Source organism: Phocoena sinus, chromosome 9 (assembly GCF_008692025.1).
Source record: "Phocoena sinus isolate mPhoSin1 chromosome 9, mPhoSin1.pri, whole genome shotgun sequence".
In the NCBI taxonomy this organism is placed as follows: Eukaryota; Metazoa; Chordata; class Mammalia; order Artiodactyla; family Phocoenidae; genus Phocoena; species Phocoena sinus.
This window is the reverse complement of record NC_045771.1, coordinates 32,122,936-32,136,401: the sequence shown is the minus strand read 5'-3', so window position 1 is coordinate 32,136,401 and position 13,466 is coordinate 32,122,936. Positions and strand designations below refer to the sequence as shown.

The 13,466-nt window shown below is 42.4% G+C and overlaps 1 protein-coding gene across 4 annotated transcripts in view; it reads right to left on the bottom strand.

Moving 5' to 3' along the window:
* Positions 1-13,466, bottom strand: part of CTTNBP2 (cortactin binding protein 2) — a 175,428-nt gene that overhangs the window by 114,719 nt on the left and 47,243 nt on the right. The window contains exon 2 of one of the 4 annotated variants that reach the window (XM_032643254.1): positions 11,674-11,724. The exons of the other annotated variants lie outside the window; for them this stretch is intronic. The gene's annotated coding sequence lies outside the window, so the exon portion shown is untranslated. The remainder of the gene's footprint in view (positions 1-11,673; positions 11,725-13,466) is intronic. 4 annotated transcript variants of the gene reach the window in all.

Genomic DNA, 13,466 nt, shown 5'->3' with positions numbered 1-13,466 from the left:
ATGGTTATCATGAGTACTGAGCTTAGTACACAATAAACAATGAATTCTTTATGAATTAATTTAAATGTACAACAATAGTGTTAGTATTGAGTAGTGCTAATGACTAGCTTTGCTACTTTGACATAAAGCTTTCCGATTAAGAATTTCCAGCTGGAAAAAAAAAAGCTAATCAGTAACAACCTTGCACACAACTTACTCTCAGCCATTTAAACTATTCAAAGAGGTAGAGAGCGAGAGAGGAAGGGAGGAAGGGAAATGACATCTTAATGGTGGCTCAATCGAATATATTGTCTTTAGAATGTATCTCGTACATATATTTGGCTAAGAGTATGTGATATAACTTAAGAATCCAAAATACAATACCTCAGAAGACAATCTGATTCTGAACTAACAGGAACTTACGCTAATTTCCGTTTTATCTGCCTACCTAAGATTCTTATGATCCACTCCAGTTAGGAAAAGATATAAAGCTGATCTCTCTTTTCTTCCTCATGAGAAGCAATTTAAAATGTCAATGGTAAGTTGTAAGAATGCAAGGTAAGTACACAGTTTGAGGGAAAGAATACTTACTTATGTCAACTTAGTAAAGAAGTACTGTATAATATTAACATTTAAAATGAACAAGCATTACTTTCTAAAGTGCTGATAATAAATTTCTCCATCTTAACATTTGGAGAAAAATCATTTAGAGCATTCAAGTCTGTTGCTTTCAAGAAGTGATGAAATTTTTTTTTTTTTTTTTTTTTTTTTGCGTACGCGGGCCTCTCACTGTTGTGGCCTCTCCCGTTGCGGAGCACAGTCTCCGGACGCGCAGGCTCAGTGGCCATGGCTCACGGGCCCAGCCGCTCCGCAGTATGTGGGATCCTCCCGGACCAGGGCACGAACCTGTGTCCCCTGCATCAGCAGGCGGACTCTCAACCACTGTGCCACCAGGGAAGCCCCAAGAAGTGATGAGATTTTATAATTTGTTCTATTTTCTTTTCAACACAGGAATGTTAATTCTTTGGTCCACATGGAAGGTATTAGGTTGGGTTTACTTATCTTCTCAGAACCAAACAATTCTGGCCCTTTAAAAGCTACACAAGCAAAAGGTTCAGGTTTTACTTATTCAGAGGTGCCTCATGGGAATGCTTCAGAGTTACACAAGAGTGTTCCAGTTTTCCTCCTCTCTTCAGGTAATTGCCGGCATCAAAAGAAGGAAAAACAGCTTATGATGCTCACATCCTCAGGTGGAATTCTGAACCCAAGAGGGCCAGCTGCCATGGGTGGATGGATGCCCTAGCCGTCCAGCCTCCCACAAGGGACAGCTGAAGGTGCATTTGAATGGTGCTTGTAGGAACCAACCTCCCTCTGGGCCCCAGAGACGCCATAGTGAGTTATCAGGGTGCCTCGTCCTCAAGAAAATGGGCACAGTAACTCACACGGCTCTCCTTGCTTAGAGCTAGAGGGTCTGGCCTGAGCATCTGGAAAGAGATTGAAGATTCTAGGGAGGCAAAGCCACATAATTCAGTCCAGGATGGAGGCTCTGGTCTCCAACTGCCTGGATTTGAATTTTGGCTCTAAAATTTCCTAGTTCTGTGACTTCTCCCAACTTGCTAACCACTCTAAGCCTCAGTTTCTCATGTGTTAAATGGAGATAATACCTAAGCCATAGGACTGTTGTAAGGTTTAAAGAGATAATATGTGGTGCATAGCATGTTGCCTGACACAAGGACAAGTGTGCAGTTCTGTCGCTCTTAGTAAAAGAGGATAATTTATATACCACTTATAAACTACCCAGGCTAAGTCTGGGTCAGAGGGATGGTCACAGGAGGCTTCATTACCAAGGTGATGCTTCTACTTCTTCCTGCTACTTCAGGTTTTAAACACAAGCCATGCTCTTGCATTAGCAAGCTAAAAACTGCTAACTTTTTTTTTTTTGAAAAAGACTATTTTTTAGAGCAGTTTTAGACTCACAGCAAAATGGAGAGGAAGGTACAGAGATTTCCCATCTACCTTCTGCCCCCAACACTGGCACAGCTTCCCCCGTTAGCAACAAACCCCACCATAGTTGTGTATCTGGTACAACTAATAACCTTATATTGATACATCCTCACGGAAAGTACACAGTTTATCCAAGGGGTCACTCTGGGTCTTGCGCATTTTATGGGTTTCGACAAATGTACGGCATAAACCCAACATTACAGCATCACACAGAGTAGCCTGGCTGCCCTAAAATTCCCCTGTGCTGCTGCTGTTTGTCTCTCTCTCCTCAGCCCTGCCACAACCACTGATCTTTCGACCGCCTCTGTTTTGCCTTTTTCAGAATCTCGTGTAGTTGGAATCAGATTGGCTTCTTTCGCTTAGTAACCTACACTTAAGGTTCCTCCACGTCTTTTTATGGCCTGACAGCTCATTTCTTTTCATATTCTTTTCTGAATAATATTCCATAAATATCCCCCAGTTTATTTATCCATTCACCTATTGAAGGGCATCTTGGCTGCTGCCAAGTTTTCAAAATTATGAATAAAACTTCTGTAAACATCTGTGTGAACATAAGTTTTCCTTTGGGTAAATACCAAGGAGCACAATTCCTGGACTGTATGGTCCACGTATGTTTATTTTTGTAAGAAACCTCCACACTGGAGTACCAAAAGCGACTGCACCATTTTGTAGTCTTATTACCGGTAAATGAGAATTCCTATTGTTCCACATCCTCACCAGCATTTGGTAGCACCAGTGTTTGGATTTTGGCCATTCTAATAGGTGTGCAATGCTGCTAAATTTTTATCATTTCATGGGGTGTTTTCCCCCTTACGTTTCTCTTTGTATTAAAACTGAAGAGGGCGATCTTTAAGAATACAGCTGGGGGGCTTCCCTGGTGGCGCAGTGGTTGAGAGTCCGCCTGCCGATGCTGGGGACACGGGTTCGCGCCCCGGTCCGAGAAGATCCCACATGCCTTGGAGAGGCTAGGCCCGAGAACCATGGCCGCTGAGCCTACGCATCCAGAGCCTGTGCTCCGCAACGGGAGAGGCCACAACAGTAAGAGGCCCGCATACCGCAAAAAAAAAAAAAAAAAAAAGAATACAGCTGGGAAGGTTAATAAATGCAACTCTTGTAGCAGACACCCTAATCCTCCAATTCAACCAATGTCATAGTTTTCAGAGAAACCAGTGCGTCTTTGTCTGAGTAGAGTTAACCTGAAGAAATAAACCGTAGTTGAGAAATGGAGAGAGTGAGACTGCGTACTTCTTGGGAGTTATTTGGTTTCTCTCACTTGCAACCAAAAAAATTTCTCAATAACAGGGCACTGAACTTCACACTTTGGTAACACCCCCACTGCCACCACCAACAAAATGTTCTTTTTTAACATCTGCTAGCCTGACAAACTTTTCTCACCACGATGAATCCTCTCTGACAGCATCTTTTCCAGATTCTTTCTGATTTCTACTTCTCTTGTCTTGGTATACCCTGGCTACCTTCTTTGCGCTTACACAATTCCTGTCAATGGCTCTAACCAGTCTCTCCCAGTTATAGAAATGCCAACTACCTGTATAAAAAGGATGGCCTAAAAGACCTAGAAAGGGACATCCACCTGAAGCTGTGGCCCACGGTGTCCCTCATCATCTGACGTCTGTCTGCCTTCCCAGCCTCACCTCTTACTGCCCTATCCCTCACACTAGCCCAGCTGAACCCAGCCAACCCACAGAGATCATGACAAGAACCAATCAGTGTTTAAAATCACAAAATTTTGGCAAAGTTTGTGATGTGGCAAGAGATAACTGTAATATGGGTCTAAGGGACCCAGTCTCCTGAGGGGAGATACATGGACTCCACCTAGAGGTAAGCACCAGGTAACAAGATGCTTAGTTTAATGCCTCGCAACTGCCTTAATAATGCATCTTGTAGTTTAGTAAAATCCTCTAGTAACAGCTAAAGGTATCACAGTAAATGAAAAACTTCAACACACATAATATGACAAATCATTATATTCATGATGCTAGTAAATTACTCACTTTAATGGGATCCAAGCACTTTACTCCTGTTAATGTCTTCTTGTGAGCATGTCAGCGACATGGTTAATTTAATAAAAATGCTACTTCTATCTAAAAAGGAAGATCAAGCCTCTGACTTTAGGGGCCACGTGACAGATGGGCAGGAACCTAGAGCCTGGTCTTGGTTCTGTGCTCGGTACCGGTCGTGCTGAACCCTGCAGGACCCTGGTCACGGCCACACTTCCCTACACCTCGGCTTTATCACCTACAGCACTATTACCTCGGTGTTCCACAGAGTAACCCATCTTTACTTCTACAAAATTACCCTAAAATGGTTTTAAAAACAGGCTTTACCTATAAAATATTTTATAACCATTAATTACTATATAATAATAATAGTAAATTACCAAGTAATCAAATCCGATTAGTCTAAACTTCTAAAGTTATGACTCAAATTATTCTCCCAACTCTGAGTCATGCCTCCCAATTTATGTGGAGTATAAAAATTAATAAACACATATGTTTATACACATATGTATATACACAGACGAGTATATACACATACACACAAAAACACCTGTTCATACATTCCATAAATATTTAGGGCATATTTTAAAGGTTTTTGAAGACTGAAAAGTACAAAACCACAACTAAGCATCACAGCTTTATTGAATCTGTAGGCTTCTGAAACATTTCTAGTTCCAGAAATAGGCTAGAAGGGGAAAATCTTTTCTTTTGTGAAAAGTGGAACATTCAGCAAGACCCAACCCCTGTCAAAGACTCAAGGGGAGGGGATATTTTTGATTCCTGTCAGTAACCCAAGTGTCAAGTCGAGGTCAGGCACATCACAAGATCAAAAAAAAAAAACACTTCCCCTGCCCTCTTCCCACCCCCACACACCCTCCCCACAGATGTAAACTATTATCACACAGGTGCATCATTTATAAGCACATGCCAGGGATCCTGTGCCGTCATCTTCTACAGTTATAGCTTCCTGAGGCTGCAAACAGTATGGCTCGCTCTCTTTGGAAAGGAGTCTGGGTTTCTCCTGCAGGCAATTATTTCTAGTATCATTGGACAAAGCTAAATTTTCCAGAAGGAAATTTCAGGTGTGACGGCAAACCCTAAGTAATCAAGAGAGACTGCTCAGCATGGGCTCCGCAGGAAGAATGGGTCTAGGGAGGACACAGCTGAACATGAACGAGCCCAAATTATCTGACCAGTGGTTTTATAAGGTCTTGATCTCAGGACTCCTGTATACTCTTAAAAATTAGTAAAGAACCAAAGAGCTTTTGTTTATTCAGGTCGTAGCTTTTGCTATTTATCTTACAAGAAATTAAGACACAAAATTAATGTCTATTCATTAATTTATTCTGAGATAATAATAAAGCCACTGAATGTCAACATAAACAAATTTTTATGGAAAAAAATCACTGTATTTTCCAAATCAAACAAAGAAAAATGGCATTGTTTTATATTTCTGCCAATTTCTTTACTGTCTGGCTTAATAGAAAATAGCCCGATTTTCATATCTGCTTCTTCATTTGATCTGTTACAAAATCGTACGTCATAAAGCCTCTGGAAAACTCTTAATGTATACTCATGACAGGATGAGAGTGAAAAAAAAAAAAGAAAATGTCTCCTATTATTAAGAAAATTGTTGTTATCTCCTGAACTACTTAGAAGGGTCTTACGGATTCTAGGGACACTAGACCACACCTTGAGAGCTGCTCGTTCAGACTCTACTACTCTGTCTTTATTTCCCTTTCATCCTCACCCTTTCACTAAGTCTTTGGAACATTTCAGACTTGTGCCAGCTTTGCTACAGAGAATGAAGAACCCTCTACAGACACTTGTGCCAGAAAATTAATGAAAGAACAGCAACTTCCAAACATCAAATGGCAATGTGGTGGTAGCCTCAGGAGCCTAAAATAGTCTGTCCCATACCTCTCCAAGGATAAATTAAGTCTCAAATACAAAAAGACAGACTTTCTGTGGAACCCCTTCTTTCCACCAGAAATGATGTGCTCAAGAACGCAAAAAATAAAAAAAAGTCTTGATGGGGGCTTCCCTGGCGGCACAGTGGTCGAGAATCTGCCTGCTAATGCAGGGGACACGGGTTTCAGCCCTGGTCTGGGAGGATCCCATATGCCACGGAGCAACTAAGCCCATGAGCCACAACTGCTGAGCCTGTGCGTCTAGAGCCTGTGCTCCGCAACAAGAGAGGCCGCGATAGTGAGAGGCCCACGCACCACGATGAAGAGTGGCCCCCACTTGCCACAACTAGAGAAAGCCCTCGCACAGAAATGAAGACCCAACACAGCAAAAATAAATAAATAAACTCCTACCCGCAACATCTAAAAAAAAAAAAAAAAAAGGCTTGATGAATACATGATTGTATGCCACATACAGACACTAAATGGTGTGGTCAGATAAAAGATCACTTTTTCCAGCATGATGGCTGAAAAACGATGGAGTACAAAAGAATAGAAAATCAAGGCATAAAAGAGAAAAAAACAGAACAGTAACAATTTAGAAGTAGCTGCCATTAGAATCAGAACAGCAAATGGTAGGAATGCTACATGCAGAGAATAAATAAAAGAACCAACAGCTCCCCTGGCTTGGTGAACAGGGGGAAAGGGACACCTGATCAGAGCACAATTTCTCAAGTGCTCTTGCAGGCTTCATGGTACCACACTAACCACTAATCCCTATATACCACAGAGTGAAGAGGGGGTGGGGAGAAGATACCATGAAATATAGGAAAGTAATCCATGTTCCCTAGAAATGCAGACTCAAGTAACACCCCAGAACAAAGCAATACATAAAAACTGTCCTCCCCAATGGCTCTATCATCTATGGAAAAAGAAAAGAGCAAAAAAATGTATAAACCTAGAATCAAAAAATGAGTATTTCTGTATGACATGAAAAAAGTAAAAACCGGATACGTCCATTTCTATACAATATTCATTAATCTAACCTCTGATATAAAAGTACGTTTATTTCACAGGGGAAATTTGGAGTCCATCTAAATCAATTCATTCAACAAATATTTATCGAGCCAGGCACCATAAAACAGTGAAACAAAACAAAATCCCTGCCCTCAAGGAGCTTGTGTTCTAGTGGGAAAATGAAAACAAACAAGTAAGTATGTTAAACATGTAAAAATATACAGCATCTCAAATGGTAATATGTGTAATGGACCTAAATAAAGGAAGAAAGGAGGAAGGGGACCACATGCGATGTGGACAGGGTGGCAATATAAACAGGTTGGATGACATTTCAGCAAAGACCTTCAAAGGCAAGGGAAAGAGGCCACAGGTCCATTCAGAAGAGCTTTCTAGGCAGAGCTGCAGAGGAGGAGGGAAAAGGGACTATGAGATTGGGGCGGGGGTCTGCGCATCACACAGTCCTGAGGGCACTGAAAGGTCTTGGCCTTTGACTCAGAGGGAAGGTAGCCACTAAACGGATGTGAGCTGAAGGATGACATGATCTGACTCCTGTTTTAATAGGAGCACTCTGGCTGGAAACTAATACAGAGAAGTGTCGGTGGAGATGGGAGAAACAGTTAGGTTGTACGTATAGTTAGAGCCAACAAGATTTACAAAGACTGGATACGGAAAGTGTGAAAGAAAAAGAGGAACCAAGTCTTACTCCAAAAGTTATTTTTTGGTTTGTTTTGATTTCTTTTTTTTGTTTCCTGGCAACTACAAAATGGGGTTGACTTTTGGAAGGGATAGCGCTAGGAAAAGCCTGATGAGAGTTAGGTCCAAGGGAGAGTGGAAGAAAAGTAATGGCATCAGCCGGTAGGCAACTATGTCAAGGAGTTTTGCTGTAACATGGCAAAAAGAAATAAAGCAACAGCGGGAGGCAGGGCCAATCTGAGGAAAGATTTGATGACACAGAAGGATGGGGATAACTGCTGAAGAGGTGTCCCAGAATATTTGAGAAGGCATGGAACTGGGTGCACATAGGCCAGCTGAGCCTGAGCCAGGAACATGGGTAATCTTTCCACAGTGAGAGAAGGAAAAATGAGTATGCGGGTACAGATGCCTGTGAGTTGGTTGATGTGATGGTGAAAGAGGATGAAAGTTCCTTCTGATTACTTCTATGCTCTCAGCGAAATTGAAAGCAGCTGAGAATGAAGCAAAGGGAGGAGGTGCTAAAGAAAGGTCTCAGAAGGAGAAGAAAGTGTAAAAGAATCTAGGGGAACAGGCGAGTAAAGCACTAAGAAATGTGCTATCACTGCCAACCAGAACCAAGGGCCAACGAGAGGCACATATGGTCATGAATTTAAAGCGAGTCCAGTCACCAAGGTGGGATGGTCCTTCTCCAGCCTCTACTACCCTATGGGTGTGAACATGAGGTAGGCAGAGAGTTGAACTTAGCAAGCATTGGGGTTTTTTTGCCAAGTGAATGGGGAAAACTGAGAGGAGGGAACTGGGGGGATCTGCAGAGGAGGAATTGTGGTGATACCTCACGTATTTCCGGCAACTGAGGTTTCATCAAATATACCGTGGTTAAAAATCGCAATGTTGATAAATATCTAGTGACATGTTCACAGTATACTGAGAAAACAAACAGGTTAAACAAATTATTATGTAGAGCATGATCCCATTTTGAGAGATATATACGATGTAGGCTCATTAATGCAGAGAAAAATGGTTACTTCTGAATGATAAAGTTTCCTTTCTTGGGCCTTTTAAAGGTATTCTGCAAAGAACATGCATTGCTTTAATAATTCGGAAAATATACATGCTACTTTAAACAGCATAACTTAAAATTCTTTGTAAATTACGTCATTTAAAAGTGCACCAGGGCTTCCTTGGTGGCGCAGTGGTTGAGTCCGCCTGCCGATGAAGAGGACACGGGTTAGTGCCCCGGTCCGGGAAGATCCCACATGCCACGGAGTGGCTAGGTCCGTGAGCCACGGCCGCTGAGTCTGCGTGTCCGCAACGGGAGAGGCCCGTGTACCGCAAAAAAAAAAAAAAAAAAAAAGTGCATCCAATTAAATTACAGGTTTTAGTTTATATGAATAGGGTCATCCTAAAATCATTAACAGGTGTTACCAAGACGTATTACGATGACAGATTTTTACAGGAAATGTATTTGATTGGACTACACATCTCCGTGGAAGCCTTTCCAAGCTAAAATGTTTCCAAAAGACACCCATCACGAAGGCTCTTGTTCAGCCAGTATGCATAAGATGGTGTAACGGATGTCATGTGTCCTCATTAGTTAGGCATTCTTTTTTTTTTTTTTTTTTTTTTTTCTGGTACGTGGGGCTGTCACTGTTGTGGCCTCTCCCGTTGCAGAGCACAGGCTCTGGACACGCAGGCTCAGCGGCCATGGCTCACAGGCCCAGCCGCTCCACGGCATGTGGCATCTTCCCGGACCGGGGCATGAACCCATGTCCCCTGCATCGGCAGGCGGACTCTCAATCACCACGCCACCAGGGAAGCCCAGTTAAGCATTCTTGATTCACTGGTGCCTGTGTAGTGTTATTAAACATTTTGAAAGTCATCCCTGCCCACCACTAAAAGAAAAACTGCAGATGAGAGAATACAGAGGAATAATTAGGTTTTACTTCTTCAAACCTATGAAATACAGTATAGTTTAAAAGGCTATAAATGATGAGCACTAGGAACACTAAAAATATTGAAAATGTTTGATAAAAATGGAGAATATAAAACGGTGTTGAATAACCTAGCTACAGCTATGTTATGGGGATAAGATTATGGATGAATTTTAAAGTCAGAATTTATCAAATGATATATGCTTCTATTAAGAAAAAGTAGTGTAACTTTCTAGTATATGAAGAATTAAAACTCACTTATTAGTGAGGAAAACTGTCATAGAGAAAGACTAATCCCATATGGGTCCTACAGATCATATACAAAACAAAACAAAAACTGTGACTTTAAAATATCATACAATGTTATCTATACAGTCAGGACAATGATTAATGAAGAGACATTTGAATAGCCTGTAAATTGTTACATTTTACAAAGCTGGTATAAACTTCCAATTCTAATAATTATTTTTACTAATAAAAATGTTTAAAAGCTGCTCCATTATTATTCCTATCGGGGAATCTTCACTCCTTTGTTAAAAATGTCAAGATTTAAAAGCTAGCTTCTTTGTCTCACTAAAAATACTCTCATTTTTCGTCAGGGTACAGTAGTTAGTTTAGTTCAGGTAAGGTAGCCTAACGTGCTAGGAAGCAAAAATGATAGTGAATATTTACCAACAGTTATACTTGGTTAGTTCAATTTGAAAACATACTATCCATCTGGAGACACAGCAGAGAGTAGCAACAAGGCCCTGTAAAAATCCATACACAATCCACTGGCAGGAAGAAAAGAAATGAGTAACGAAATTCTAGACTGCAGGGTTACCAAAGTGCTTGTAACATTTTAAACCATTTGAGGTGTGCCGGAAAAAATGTGGCACAAACTGGTCTTCAAAGCATGAAAAGTACAATAAAGGGAACTGGAAAGTCCAAAACCAAGCATGTGGAAAACTGATAAGCTTTCAAACTGATGAACTTCCAAACTGAAGTCAGTTGATTAGAGGAAATATTTAGCGAAATTATTACAGTGCTATAGTGTGGTACATCCAGGGCTTAATGTCAACTAACAGTAAACTACAAAGGACGTTCATAAATTCGTGACACAAAAATGTTTGTTACAGGCAGTAATCAGACATTCTTAGAAAATGTTATAAGCCATAATTATTTAACATCAATTCTCCTTTTCTTGTGGAAGCACCGATATAAACCGTTTTCACACTTTTTTGTCCCATGTTCAATTTTTTTTTTTTTTTTTGCGGTACGCGGGCCTCTCACTGTTGTGGCCTCTCCCGTTGCGGAGCACAGGCTCCGGACACGCAGGCTCAGCGGCCATGGCTCACGGGCCCAGCCGCTCCGCGGCATGTGAGATCTTCCCGGACCGGGGCACGAACCCGTGTCTTCTGCATCAGCAGGCGGACTCTCAACCACTGCGCCACCAGGGAAGCCCCTCAAATTTTTAGAGCTACTGCTTTGCCTAACCACATTTGAATATAAATGACTTGTTCAGTCTGAAAAACGTGTACATGAACTGATTAAACAAGGAACAGCAGCAAATGATATGAGATCACACTGGCAAATGGTTTGAAGGTGACACAGCCCATCTGCTTATTTAGAGTGTCTACTGACTGCCTCCTTCACAGCAAACCCCCGGGGAAGCTGTGCATTAACCCCCTGCTGCCCTGCCCCACTCCCACCACCCAACGCCCTTCACTTCCACCCTGGCTACCTCACCTAAGCATCCTGCCTGTCACTTACGTCTCTGGATGGTAGGCAAAAGCAGTCATTTACACCCAGCTATCACACTTTATGTGGACACCGTTGAAAACACCTCCCATCTGAAGAGGCACTACAGAAATTTTCGACCTCAGTAACCAAGAGTCTGCCTTCCCTGTGGAAGTAACTGCCATGGCAGTTTTCCTTATGAACAACACAAATCACATAACTTGCCCATTGCTGTTTTATTTTTCCCATCAGGAAGCACAGAACCCTGATTTCTGCTTCAACTCAGTGGCTCAGCTTCTGTTTTATGTACTGGGCCCCCAAGAAAGATTTCATTCGAGGAAAGGGTCTTATAACTACAAGGCTTGTGTGCCCCTGTTTTAACCCCTAATCTTGATTTTTACATACTTGTATTTTTCCATCTTGCTGTTTTTATTCTTGTAAGCTACATCACACCATCTGTGGAACAATCAGGGGTATAAGGAGTAAATAAAACAATCACATTGACCGTAGCAGAATACCCATTTTTTACACACAGTTCTTAATGTCTTGATAATGTGTTTTACTTTAGTCCAACAATTCACAAAAGCTCCTTTAGCATGATTCCCACAGCTTCTTTGAGAACATGTCTGGGCTGAGCCACTTGATGGCGGCTTTTGGAGAAGCTGTCCTGAGACCAGCCATTGGCTGTCTTTTTCTCATCAAAATCTCTTTACAACTAGAATCAGCAGTAGCCACCAATTTGCTGGCCATTCTGCTTACTGGGCAGAAAGCCTTTCCAGCTTTCAGGGATTTTAATCAGCACCAGGGATTTAAGTGCACCCTGATTTTATGTTACATAAAACATACCTGCTTTACAGTGAGTGCCCACCCACCCCTTAGACCAGTGGTCCTAAAACTTGAGCACTAATCAATCACCTGAAGGGCTTGTGAGACCAGAGAATATACCTTGTTCCACCCCCAAAGTTTCTGAGTCAGTTGGTCTATAGTGCAGGGCTAAACACTTGCATCTTTTTAATATAAGCTTCAGGTGTACAGCATTATAATACAACATCATTCTACATTACACTGTGATCACCACCACAAATCCAGTTGTTACCCACCAACATATAGTTGAGCCCCTTCACCCATTTTGCCCACCCACCAATGCCCTTCCTCTTCCTCTCTGGTAACCACCAACCTGGTCTACTGTATCTACGAGGTTTTTCTTTTGTTTGCTCATTTGTTTTAGATTCCACATATGAGTGAAATCATTTGGTATTTGTCTTTCTCTGTCTGACTTTTTCAATTAACACAATAACTTTTCTAACAAGTTCCTAGGTGATGCAGATGCTGCTGGCCTGGAAACCACACTTTGAAAACCAATGCCTTGGGAGCTTCCCTGGTGGTGCAGTGGTTAAGAATCCACCTGCCAATGCAGGGGACATGGGTTCGAGCCCTGGTCTGGGAAGATCCCACATGCCGCGGAGCAACTAAGCCCGTGTGCCACAACTACTGAGCCTGTGCTCTAGACCCTGTGAGCCACTACTGAGCCCACGTGCCACAACTACTGAAGCCTGCGTGCCTAGAGCCCATGCTCCACAACAAGAGAAGCCACCGCAATGAGAAGCCCACACACCACAACGAAGAGTAGCCCCCGCTCGCCACAACTAGAGAAAGCCTGTGCGCAGCAACAAAGACCCAACGCAGCCAAAAATAAATAAATAAATGTATTTTTAAAAAAAGAAAACCAATGCCTCAGGGTCAGTCCATTTCCCTGCTTAAAAATCTTTAGGGACTCTGCCCTGTCTATCCTATTAGTCACACAGATGTTTCAGCTTGGCCTTCAAAACCTCCTTGACAAAGCCTGTCCCAGCTCCTACTACCTCAGTCCATAGCCTGTGCTCCAGGCCCCCTTACATCCTCACTCTGCCCAGAGCACACAAACATCCTGTGCTCATGCTGTCTTTCTGACTCATATCCACTTCTCATTGCTCTAGAAATTAATCATTCTTCAAAGGACTCCTGGAATGCCACCTCTTCCCAGAAGCCATCCATCTTCATTAAAACTCTTTCAGGGCTTCCCTGGTGGCGCAGTGGTTGAGGGTCCGCCTGCCGATGCAGGGGACACAGGTTCGTGCCCCGGTCCAGGAAGATCCCACATGCCGCGGAGTGGCTGGGCCCGTGAGCCATGGCTGCTGAGCCTGCGCATCCGGAGCCTG